General features: G+C 36.4%; 1 pseudogene; it reads left to right on the top strand.

The window, feature by feature from the left end:
* The first annotated feature begins 6,704 nt into the window (after positions 1-6,704).
* LOC116100281 lies at positions 6,705-8,472 on the top strand (annotated as a pseudogene).
* The last annotated feature ends 5,331 nt before the right edge of the window (positions 8,473-13,803 follow it).

Raw genomic sequence — 13,803 nt, 5'->3', positions numbered from 1 at the left:
CAATGTGTTGAGGACGATTTGTTATTTTTTTCCATTGTACACTTCTGAGTTCTTAATCAAATGTCAGTTGTGCATAGTAAAGTGTGGATTTACTTTTGGGTATTCTATTCAAGGCTTTGATCAATATGTTTGCTTTTCTACCAATCCATGCAATTTTTATAACTATAGTTCTGATGTAAAGCTTTAAATCAGAGATGTTGACACTGCCAAAAGTTCTTACATTGTATAGGACTGTCTTTAGCTTTCCTGTGCTTTTGTTTTTCCACAGATAGTTGAATATTGCTTTTTCAAGTCTGTGAAGAATTTTCTTGGTATTTTCTTGGGGGAATACATTGACTCCATAGATTTTTTTTGAAAAACACACCTTTTGACTAGGTTAATGCTATCAATACATGAGCATGAATGTTCTATCTATCTTCTGGTAACTTCCTAAATTTACTTGTAAGACTAATTTTTTTGTCATACAAGTCTATCACTTGCTTGGTTGAAATTATTTTATGATATCTTATATTATTCATACCAATTTTGAAGGATGTAGTTTCCTTAGTTTATTTCACAACATGATTGTCATTTGGATATTTGAAGACTAATGATTACTTTTTTATGTTAGTTAATCTTGTATCCAGCTACTTCATTAAAGGAGTTTTGAACTTTAGAAATTTTTTTGGTAGAAATTTTGGACTTCCTTATATATACAATGATTTCATCTGAGAATAGCAAGTCAATGTATCCTTCCTTTTGAATTTATAGCCACTTGATATCTTTTAGGTACGTATTTTCTCTAGCTTGAACTTCAGCTGCTATGTGGAATAGATATGGATGAAGTGGAGATCCTTGTTGTCCTTTTCCTAGTTTTACTGAAAAATATTGAGTCTTTCTCCAGTAAACTTGATACATGATATAAACTTTCTTAAGATTGTTATGTTCCATGTATCCATGATCCCTACAAGACTTTTATATGAATGGATGTTGGATATTACCAACAGTTATCAGGAACTAATTTTATGATCACGTGTGTTTTTCTTTCAGTTTGTTTGTATGGTGGATTATATTGACATACATCCATATTTTGAAGCATGTCTGCATTGGTGGTATGAAACCAACTTGATCACATTAAATAATCTTTTGAATGTGATTTTTAATTTTGTTTGTATTCTGTTGAATACATTTGTAACAATGTTCATGAGGGAAATTGATGTGTAAATTTCTTTGTTGATCCTTTGTATGGTTTGCTTTACAGAGTGTTAATTGCAATGTAGAGAATATTATAAAAATACTGCCTGCCCTGTAATTGTCAGCCAAGTACATTGAGGTCATCCAAAGCATAATGATTTTTTTAAACAAAATAGAAGAATGTGTACATGAAAATAGACAGGAACCAGACAGTGGTTAAAATTGAGATAAAGTTAGCCTTATCTAAAGTCAACTTATTCTTAAAAGCCAGTTGTGAAGGCTTCATGCCCCCATTGCAAAGGATTCACATCCTAGCCATAGTTCCAATTCTAGCCTATTGTATGACACACCATCTGCCAGCCTTTAGTAAACACCTAACTATACTATTCTTCTGGGCTTGTGAATGTATGCACCAGTGAGGTCCTGTTCTTGCTATCCTACTCTAGTAACAATACTCTCGTTCCTTCTTAAACCACAAACCACCTTCTTCCTAGACCATTGTAAATTCTTGTATATGGGAATGACTAAGCTGTTATTCTAAGTATTTGTGGGGGACCTCCATTTACCAGAGGAGCCCACCAACTTTCTTCTATTAAGTAATGCAGTCTGCCATATATGACTGCAATGAGAATTCTAAGTTTACTTTTTTGAACTTGCCCTGGGATTATTAACTCTTATCCAGAAAACTGGAATGATATCTTTCACTATCTCTCTTTCAACACTGGAGGCATTTCATCTGAATAAGAAACCTTCTTACAAAATTCTGGACTTGTCAAACAGACTCCACTGGAGTGGGTGTGGCAGTCCTCTGTACTCAATTGTCCAAAAGAGTAAAAGTAAAAAAAAAGTAGTTTTGATGTCAACATGTACATTGTTGTACACATAACCCACACTCAAACATGTTGGTTATAAAAAACAAGCAATACTAATTACAAAATGAATTAATCAATTAATATATGAATGAATATTTTCTCCAGTCCCAAATAGTTTCAAACAAAACAGAGCAGAACAAACAAGAATTCTGTTTGAGATAAAACACCTTTTAAGAGCTTCAGCTATGGACAGAGCTTTTATCAAAACAAGCCAACATCGGTAATCATATAAGTACTCTTTATTTTGTTAGCCTTTCTATTTTCAAGGTTTAAGGTGTATACATTACTAAATTCTCTTTTTTATAAATTAATGTATTTTTTACACTCCATATTCCATTCACCAGCCTGAATAATCCATATTCTGACTGCTCCACATCCCACACCTCTTCCCCACACCATCTCCACGTAGATGTCTTAACCTCCTCACCTCCTCTGACCTCTAAACCCCTGAGACCTCCAGTCTCTTAAGGGTTAAATGCATCATCTCTGTATGAACATGGACCAAGAAGTCCTCTACTGTATGTGTGTTGGGGGCTTCATATCTACTGGTGTATACTTTCTGTTTGGTGGTCCAGTGTTTGAAAGATCTTGGGGGATCCAGATTAATTGAGACTGCTGGTCCTCCTACAGTATCACCCTTCTCCTCAGCTTCTTATTAATTTCTAAGTACAAGGTTATAACAAAAGGTAATAATATCTTTTTGACTTCAACACCAACTTGATCATGCAATCAATGAGGCAGAAACACTTACCATTTTTCCTCACTATAAATTTGAAAACACAGGACTCAAAGATCCTGTGTTTTCTGCAACAGAAGAAAACAATCAGAAAAAAAAACTCTCAAAGCTTAAGCTTATGATCATGACAGACAGCTTTCTATGGGTAGAAAGGATACCACTCATTACAGTTTACTAGTTACCTGAAATCATAAGAGAAGAATGTGAGTTGTTTGTGGTGAGGAATGAAGACACACTGATAGTAACTTATCCAAAATCAGGTATGTGGGATGTTCTTTCTCTTATGGACAAGGATTGAACACAGGACTTTGTCCTTGCTAAGCAACTGGTTTTCTATTAGGCTGTATCTGTAGTCCATAATCAGGTGGAGAATGGAAGTATGAAAAATCAGCTCCAAAACTAGGACAATGTCCTCATTTATGCAATGAATAGAAGACAGCTTCTATCTAATTGTGCCCAGTATCTTGGGGAGATGGAAAATTTGTTAACAGCACTTCCAATTGAAGCAGACAGATCCTGTGTGATACTCTAATATGGCAAAGTGACAGCTCAGGAGAACCTAGAAATAATTAGTAGAGACCATAGGAACAGATACAGATGTAGAGAGTGACTTGAAAGTTCTGTGCCTAGGTATTAGTGAAATGGAAGGGCCAGGAAAGAATTAATGTGTAAAATAATCACCTTTAATATAAGGGTAAGCAATCAATTAATCCAGTGGCTGTATTTCATTACCTTATGCTAGTCCCCAATAACCATATACAGAAACCAAGGTTTATTTGAAGCTTGACCATAGGTTTAAAAGTTAAATGTGATACCTCAACATCCTATGTTAATCTGTATACCACCCAGCCAGTTCCCATGACACCTGCATATTTTTGTTGATCTGACTCCTTGGGCATCAGATATGTTCCCATGATTTCCATCTTAATCTCTTCCCAATTCTTCCATCTTATTGGATGGTCAGAAACATGGTTTCTCTCTCTCTCTCTCTCTCTCTCTCTCTCTCTCTCTCTCTCTCTCTCTCTCTCTCTCTCTCTCAAACACACACACACACATACACGTGACTGGTGAAAGCTGCTACTATATACTATATTCTCTCTTCTGAAAACTCATTTGATTATCAATACTTATTTAAAAGGCAGAAAACAAATGTTAGTTTTTGTTTACACAAACATGAGAACAGACATTGTTCATATAAGCATTACAATGTCATACCCAGATTTAAACAAGATATATGCACATTTGAATAGCACATAGTCAAACTGTACACAGTGTACAAAAAAGTTATGCATGCAGTAGTGCAAGAAACCACTTCTAAATGGAAATGAATGGTAGGAATATGGAATTAGTAAGTTAAAAAAAACATTGTTTCAGATGGAGAGCAGGGTTTGGAACATGGAATGACAAATGTAAGGAACTATGAGGACATGGCAAGGAGTCAATAATTAGTAGCATTTCAGAGTATGTCAATTTTGAGGACATTAATATGGGGGTTGGATGGAAATTATAATCGAATCCAATAGGAAAATTTGAAAGAATTATTTCTGGACGAGTGGGACAGATCAGTGTTTAAAAGCACTGGATGCTATTTCAGAGGAACAAGTTGGCTAATTGCCACTTGGTTTTGGCAACTTATGCAGTGCTCAGTTTGTCCACCACCCTCCTGTCTACATGACACAGAATACATGTGCAACACAAGCATATCCTAACACCTAATTTAAAATATAAGAAAATATAAGGGCTAGACAAATGCATCAGGAGTTGAAAAAACTATCTTAACAAGTAGACAGCTCAGCATTGACAGGAGAGTTCACATGCATCATCAACTATAGTTCAAAACGATCAAATATCTGTCCTCATCTCTGTAAGTTCTGTCACATGTGGTAAATATATGTATACTCAAGTACAAATAAATACACATATAAAATAAAATTAGTAAATATTTGTTTCAAATTCAGTTAAAAATGGAGTTGAAGGTCAAATGTGGTTGGGCATGCTTAAAATCCCAGCAACCGAGTGTCAATGTGACCTGGAAGTCAAAGCCATTCTCTGTTCTATGAAAATTGCTCATGTGACCTAAAGATAACCATTGATAACAACAGAGATGTATATGATATAACCTAGTACAGACATTTTATTAAACATATGGCATCCCTAGAGCTGATGATGAACCTCACTTTGTAGAGTATTTATTGAATATGAACTTATTTGGATTTTTAGAAGTTAAACTGCTCAGGAATTTCCATGACTGCAATTCTACAATTTAATATGTGGAGGAAATGAGACAAGAATTTCAACATCAATAGTACCTACATTGAGAGACAGAGAGAAAAAGAGACAGAGAGGGAGAGGATTTGGGGCAGTACAGTACTAGATTCATGTTAGTTTTGTGATTTCTGTTGAAATATCTCACATAGTTTTTCTTTTCATTCAGGAACTCATTGGTTGAGTGATTCAGACCAAGGGAGATCCCACATGGATCCAATTTCCATCTAACAAGGAATGCTCACAATGGATAAATTTAAAAACAACTATAGAGCACTAATCAATATAAAGGGCTCTCATCTTCTGGTCTCTCAGCTCCCCATCCAATTCTATCCAAAGTCTTCAGTACTAAGGCAAATGTTAGTGCTGAAGTATTCAGATTGGTATGGCCTATGCTTATTAACTATACTTTATTTTCTTTTATTTTAAATTATATATATGCATATGCAGGTGCTTAAATGTACACAAAACCCCGCAGATTCCTGAGAACCAGAAGATAGTGCTAGAGTTTCCAGAACTGGAGTTCATCTTCATTATGAGATGCCTTGTATACTCGGAAATGATCCAGATCCTCCACAAAAGCAGCAACTTGTTTACACCCACTGAGCCATGTTTGTGAATATTTATGTGCCCATTCTTGTCTTGGTTAATAGTTGAAGTGCCCTTATATAACTAGACTTGTCCTGGGATATTGCTGAAATGTTTACTTTTTTGTTGCTTTGGATGTTTCCTGAGAATTTCAGGATTTTGTTGATAGTGTTTTATATATCCCAATCATAGCATTATTCTCTCATGTGCTTACATGTGTGTATTACTTTTATGTGTAAGTGTTTGTGATTATTTAGAGTGTGTACTTGTATGTGTACATGTAACAATACTCATGATGGAGATATATTCAGAACAACTTTCTAAATCACCCTCTTCTTCATATTTTTCAAGGTGTTATCACTCATGATACCCAGATTTCACTGATTCTGGTAGGCTAGCTATGTAGTAAAGTCTTATTATCTACCTGTCTCCACCCCTCTCCCAGTTTCTACAACTGGCTCCGAAAGGATTTTTACCAACTAAGGTATCTCACTAGATTGCAAATAGTCAAGTTCAATACATTATTTTAACTCAATAATTCATTTTAATAACCTTACTTAATTTTAATATTTATGCTATATATGCATTTGTATCACAGAACATTATGTTAATAATTTTAAAACATATCAAATGAACTTAAATTCAATTACTATTTTCATGTGGATCAAAACACCACTATTATTGTTGTTCATATTGTAAACCATATGTTCTTGTATCAGACTTTAAATACTCTAGAATGCTGTATGTAATAGCTGACATTATCTCCACAATGTCAACAGTCTGCTGAGATAAAAAGTATTCGTTTCTTGTATGTGACTATGACACAATTATAAGAATCAACCAAGAATACTGAAGACCCAATGCAGTATGGGTTATTATTGGAAGTGCATGTAGGATATATTACAGGGAAATATGTAAATCATAGGAGTGGTTAATAATATATATTTCACATACATATTAATAATATACATATTTTTGTATAAAATGTATATTATTAGCCACTCCTCTATAGTGATCTTTCATCACACACAATGGATATAATATAGTCTATATTCAAATTACATAAAGAAATGATTCAGAATGTAAGAACACATTCTGCTGTTGAAAGAACTATTGGAGAGCAAGAACATTCCAGAGGTGAGGATGCAGAGGGTGGTGACCAATGACCCTTCCCAATGCTCCTGCCCCTTGAACCAGTGGTCCACCAAAGAGATCAGGCACTGCAGGACACTCACATCCATGTCCCAGCCAGTTTACCAGGTTCGGCTCTGGTGGTGTGAACATGGACATCGCTGGGACAGTCCCTCTGGCTGCTCAGTGGTGACACCTGCCCAACAACACTTCTGCTTGCTGCTGGCCCACTTGCTGCTCAGGACACAGTTTCCAGAGCCTCTTCCTCACAGCCTTGGGTGAGACAAATTGGGTTTTTGTCTTTATATGACAAAATCAAAATGTTGCTCAGCCGTTAGTATCTGTGTTGGGGAAACAAAGCAAGAAGCTTATAGCCTCAGTGGTGAAATATTTTCATGTCAGAAACCAAGAACTCTTGCCGTAATTTATGTCATCCTTTCTTCTCCAGAAAGAAGATACCAAAAAGTTGCAATCAAAGATCTGTTCATCTTATTGTAAAGTCACTAATAAGCCAAACTGTCTGGCAAAATCAACTGTAGCAGCATGTCAGACCAGTTCTATCACTACAATATGCCCCATTTGATTGCTAAGGTTAAGGACAAAGGAAATGGAATCAAGACAGTTATAGTCAACATGGTTGACATTGCAAAAAGAAAAAGAAAAAATCAACCTCCAACGTATCCCACCAAATATTTTGGTTGTGAGCTGGGAGCACAGACCCAGTTTGATGTTAAGAATGACCATTACATTGTCAATGGCCCTCATGATGTGAATAAGCTGCAAGACATGTTGTATGGATTAATTAAAACCTTGTTCTTTGTCCTGAGTGTGAGAATTCTGAAACAGATCTGCATATCAATCCAAAGAAGCAAACAATAGGTAATTCTTGTAAAGCCTGTGAGTACTGAGGCAACTGTACATTCATTCTCAAAAACCCACCTGAGAACAATGAGATTGTTGTAGGAAAGAAAGGAAAGGAAAACAATATAGAAAGCACAAAGACAAGGAAAATGGCTCTGTATACTCCAGTGAGACACCACCACTTCCACCATCAAATGAAATTAGTCCTCCCCATGCTGTGGAAGAAGAAGATGATGATTAATGGGAGGAAACAACTGAGGGAGCTCAAAGGTGCCGAATGGATGAAATCAGTGACAATGCAAAAGGACTGACACATAGACATAATTTGGAAAGAACTGTAGAAGTGTGTATAAACATCCTGTTTGATTTTGTTAAGAAAAATAAAAAAGAGGGCTTTATTGATTCATCTGATAAAGAAATTGTGACTGGGGCAGAAAGACTGTAAGAGCCACAGGTCTTCTTGTTTTGACAGAAGTTTTTTTTTATGAGAAGATAAGAGAGGAAATAAAAAAATACAGGCACCATTTTTTAAGATTTTGTCACAACAGAAATTTTCAGTGGTACCCTCTTCATCTTTTGGAATGTGTAGTAGCAATGCATCAAGCTCAGCTGATCTCCAAGATTCCACATATCTTGAAGGAGATGTGTGATGCAGACTTTTAGAAGAGGAGGTCATTATCAGCTTGTCAGAAAAGGCCAATAAGAAATATGATTCAAAAGAACTTGCCAAAGAAATTCATGTCTAAACAGAGTCAATTGTTGAAGGAAGCAGATGGAGAATCTTCTGGTGGAAAGGAAGAAGACAAAGATGAAAATATTGAGATGCAACTTAGTTTAACAGTGTAATGCTGCAAAGTTTTCTCCATTATCAGTCAGAGTATGCAACATGTATGTGCAAGAGCTAAAATGGCTTAACAACATGCTACACTTGATACTAAAAAGCTATTATAGTGAGTAGTCTATAATTAAGCCCAATGAGACATCAAGGGAGTCCATACATATTAATGAGCAGTTGTAGTTTGCTTATTTATAGTATGCTATTTTCAGGAAAAACTAGTGGTGGACATAATTGGATCTCATATATAGAGTTATAAAAAATAAAGATTTGATTTTTGTCATTCTTCAGACTTTGGGCTATGAATGGCTTATACTGAAGTCATTGTATACTTTGTGGATTTACACCATTTAATTTAGGCTCCTTGAGTTTGATAGGTTGTTAGATACTGAGAAGTTGAATGAATACAAACATAATGACCTTACTCAGCCATTAAGAAATGAAGTGTTTTGAAAGTTGTTTCTCCAGTCCCAGTCCAGTCAGATTGGCAACTGACAATTCTTGTCATTCTAAGGAAATTTGGTGATTAAGTGATAGTGTTACATGCACATGAGAAATAAAAATGGCCAATGTGTCCTGTTGTTTAAGACCAAATTTTAAAACACGGGAGTTGTAGTTTTTCCGTTTGGGGTACTCACCCCAAATTGTGCTCCCTTAAGTTGTGTGAATTGCATATTGGATGAAGCACCTTCACCAATGATCTTCCATGGCCTCTCCCAGTGGCCTGAGGTGCTCTTCATGACCCCTTCAAGCCTTCAAAACCAGTACAACCTGGGTTACACTTACAAGTACAGCTGCAGCAGGATGTCTATCCTTGGCTATCTCTGGAACATAGCTTTTTTGTGCTCCCAGAAAAGACTTACCCGAAGATTTCACTTCAGTGATGCTAGTTTCTTCTCAATCATCATTAATTTCTTAGTTCCAGCTAACCAGCGCCAATTGTCTTATTATTCCCTTTTATGTTACACTCTAAAGCCAGAGGCACATGGGTAAAGCTGCAGTGTTCTACTTTCTGGGAAAGGAACTTGGCCTTGCTTATTCTATTACTAGCTTTCTGTATTCTAATTCTCTCATTGCCTAAGTTTGGCTGTCTGGAACTTGCTCTATAGATTGACCTTGACCTCAGAGATCTGCATGGCTCTGTCTCCTGGGATTAAAGGAGTGTACCACCGTTCCTGGATGGAAGCTTTTCTTCACCTAGAACTTTCTCTGTCCCAACCTGGCCTTGAACCCAGAGATATACTTGGTTTTTTCTCCTGGTATAAAAGGTTTATAGCACAATATATGTACCTAAATTTAGCTCTATGGGATCTTACCCCAAGGTTACCACTCCCTTATTTCAATTTAATATCTTTGAACACAAGATTCAGCTCCATTTCTGTTCCAGGCACTCATTTAATACTCAAACCACATATTTTATATTATTCCTTTCTAAGCTTGGTATGCTATTCAAAACACTTCTCATGATACTTAACCAGTGAAATAAGTCATTTCTGAAACTTCCTTTGTCAGTGCAATTAATCTGAGTCTCTTCACCTTAGCCTCAAGAAGATTCTTCAGACAAGTGCAAAAGGCAGCCATGTTTTTCACCAAAAAACTACTAAAACAGTCTTTAGGCAGCATACTGAATTTATTCTGCACTGAAATTTCTTGGACTAGGTCTGCACATTTTAAACCACTCACAAAAACAAAGTCTTCCATAGCCCTACTGGGATAGCTCATTAGGCCCCATCTAAAACATTTCATGGCTTTCAAAATTGAAAGTATTCAAATCCACATTCATCTAAACAAAAAACATGGTCAGGCCTATCACAGCAATACTGAAGTCCCTGGTAACAACATCTGTATTAGTTAGGGTTTTATTGCTGTATACAGATTCCATGACCAAGACAACTCTTTAAAGGACATCATTTAATTGGGTCTGGCTTACAGGTTCAGAGGTTCAGTCCATTATCATCAAAGTGGTAACACAAAAGCATTAGGGCAGGCATATTACAGCTGGATCTGAGAGTTCAACATCTTTATCTGAAAGCTGCTAGTAGAGTACTGGCATCCCAGATGAGTGCCTTAAAGACCACACCCACAGTGACACTACTCCAACAAGGCCACACCATCTAATAGTGTGACTCCCTGGGTCAAGCATGTACAAACCATGGCAGGGCAATATAGAATTAAAATTTTCTGAGAGAGAGTAGTGTAGAACCAAGGATGACTAGGGACAATATGTATAACAGAATGTGATGGTTTGTATATGCTTGGCTCAGGGCATGGCACCATTGGGAGCTTTGGACTTGTTGAAGTAAGTGTGTCACTGTAGGAATGGGCTTTATGAATGAACTCCTCCTAGCTGCTTGGGAGTCAATCTTCCCCTACAAGCCTTCAGATGAAGATATAGAATTCTCAGCTCCTCTTGCACCATTCCTGCCTGGAAGCTGCCATGCTCCCACCACAATGGTACTGGACTGAATCTCTGTACCTGTAAGGCAGCAACAATTAAATGATGTCCTTTCAAGAGTTGCCTTGGTTGTAGTGGCGTTTCAAATCAGTTAAGCTCGAACTGAGAAACAGAATTAGGCTAGAAAAAAAATCATCTAATTGAGCTGTAGAAACATCTCAGATTTTAAGAGTGCAGACTACCCTTGTAGAAGACCAAAATGCACTCCCCCAAACCCAAGATAGATGCATCAAAATGGCCTAAAACTACAGCTGCATGACTCATGTAAAAGTCTTGTGGGGCTCATTTACCTCTGGTAGCACACACATATGTAGGACCACAAAACAGCTGAGCCAAGAGAATAGGTCAAATTGGTGAGTTAAAAGAGCCTATCTGAGTAATTAAAAATTGAAAACAATTTAGAAAGTCACCTGATATCAGTTTGGACCTCCTTACACATGCATACCAATAAACATGTGATCTAGGACCATACTGAATCACATATATACACATGTACACCAATCATGTAAAGATGCAAGAAATTAATCAGAAACCCTAAAATCCAGAATAAGTTAGCAAGATGAAGCTTTTGCCTCAGAATCACCTGGGGTACTTCTCCAGAAAGAATTATTAAATGCATAGGATGTTGAATTGTCCTTTATAGAGATGCCTTGTTTTCCACACACACACACATTTCTGCTGCTGTCATCTTCTTTTTGATTTTTTGCCACCAGGTCCCTTATGACTGTGTGATCAAGAATAAACTAATGAGATTGTCATCATTAAATATTTATATGTGTAGTCTGTATAATATTGTATGTATAATATATATAATAAATACACATTGTATGTAAAATACTGGTTGTGTTATGCCTTCATGCAATGGAGATTTTGTGAAGGAACAATCATTTAACTTTTTATGCCATCTAATTTTTTGGGATATCTTTCATATCTTCAAGCTTGGCGGCCAGCATCTTTAAACACTAAGCCATCTCTCTGGCAATGGATACGTTCTGGTATCTTTTTAATCTCCACTTTCTGCTGTGTTCTGTACAGTGTGTTATGGATTGTGGTTTAAACATACATATGGCCCGATGTCCCTGAGGGAAAGAGAATAACCTGATGCTAAATTATGAAGAGCTAAAAAAGGCAAGCATTACTTTTATAGTCACCACCCAGCTTCTCATCATCTCAATACATGTAATAGCTCCTATTACTCATTGTCACTAGTACACTTGTCATATCAATGTTTGGCTCAGAAAGAATCCTAGGAGTTACCTATGCTCACTCCACTACCCTGCTTCTGCATGTTCTTTTCCAAACTCTTGAGTTCTTTTATGTGTCTTTCTAGTTGCAACAATCTAAATTAATTTTCTTGAATGTCAAGGTGCTGCACAATAACCTCTACTTATATTTTCAAATTCAAAGAAATGTGTCCACTTCCCTTTTCCAAGTCCTAGGATTAGAAATCCATACCAACACACACAAATAATGACTGATATAATTTGTGTATAGGAGTTTGGAGAGGGTGTTTGGGTGTTTGTGAGTTTGCTTCCATGAGTAAGAGTTTTTGTACAGTGCAGAAACCAAGTCTGGATTCCCAGACTTGGAGTTAAAATAACTTGTGATCTAACTAATGAGAGTTATAGAAACAAAATCCAGACCTCCTCAAGTGTAGTATGTGTTGAGCCATTCCTTCAGCTCTCATATGCTTTCAAATAGTGTATGAGTATGTGCATGAGTGTGTGTGTGTGTGTGTGTGTGTATACATATGTGTGTGTGTGTTTGTGTAATGGCATGTGTATAAGGGCATGTGTATGTGCTTTCCTGATTTGTTGCCATTGTGCATATGTGGAGGTCAGAGTCCAACTGGAGGAACTATTTCTGACTCTTCCCCCTACTAGAGCTTTTTCAATATTTTCATACATCCTTCCATCTGTTGTTCCTTTCTTCTCTATTTTCTTTACTTCCATCTTTCTTAATTACTGTTCTTTTGCCATCCTAATTAAAATTCCACTGATATCTTTATTTTTCTTCAGCACACTAGAAATGCCATCAAGACGATCTGTGAATTCCTGAGAGACATTGGAACCAGAGGAACTAGAGTTAGTTATAAAGTATAACTCCTTTTAGATAATGAAGGAATACAGGAAGATTCAGCTCCATCTTCTAAATATAGATGAAATAGATTTCTCACTAATGAGAAAAGGTAGAGAGTTATTATATTTCTGAAATGCATATGAATACTCAGGGGATTTCTTGTGTTTGGGACAGGATGATAACAGTAAGATGGTTTTATGTGTTACTTTGTTTAATTTATTTATTCACTTCTTTCTTTGTTAATATAAATGGGTATATGTGGGGTATATTCACAAGTGTTGTAATGCATCCATATACAGGTGGGTATATACATGTGTGCATATTCAAGAGGATTCCAAAAGGAGGTACTAGTGTTCTACTTTCTTCCCTCTCTCTTTGTCTGTTTGAAAGAGTTTCCTCATAAATATTAAACAGGATGATTCCATTTTATCTAGCTAAGCAGATTTTCATGAAGATCTTCCTTTCACCATCCTGAGAGCTGGGAGCAGGTGCTTTTGCCAGGACAGTCTTGCTTTCATGTAGGTTTAGAGGATCTGAACTGCAGTTCCCATGGGTGAGAGATATATTATTTGTCCACTGATGCATCTCTTTCATGCTTTTAATCCTTGAAATTTTTATATACTGAATATGATTTCAACATGGCATTTACAAAAATAATTTATTTCTATTCCTTTTCCTCTTGTTTCTTGCCCTATTTTAGGCCTCCCATCACCTAAAGACTTCTTTCTACTCTAATATGTCATGTTGTCATGTGATATATTTCCTTTTCTTTCTCAGGATCCCTTTTCCTCTTCTCTGTGGTCCCTTT

This window comes from Mastomys coucha, unplaced genomic scaffold (genome assembly GCF_008632895.1).
Source record: "Mastomys coucha isolate ucsf_1 unplaced genomic scaffold, UCSF_Mcou_1 pScaffold21, whole genome shotgun sequence".
Taxonomy (NCBI): domain Eukaryota; kingdom Metazoa; phylum Chordata; class Mammalia; order Rodentia; family Muridae; genus Mastomys; species Mastomys coucha.
Note: the sequence above shows the minus strand (reverse complement) of the source record. Positions and strands in the feature narration are given on the sequence as shown.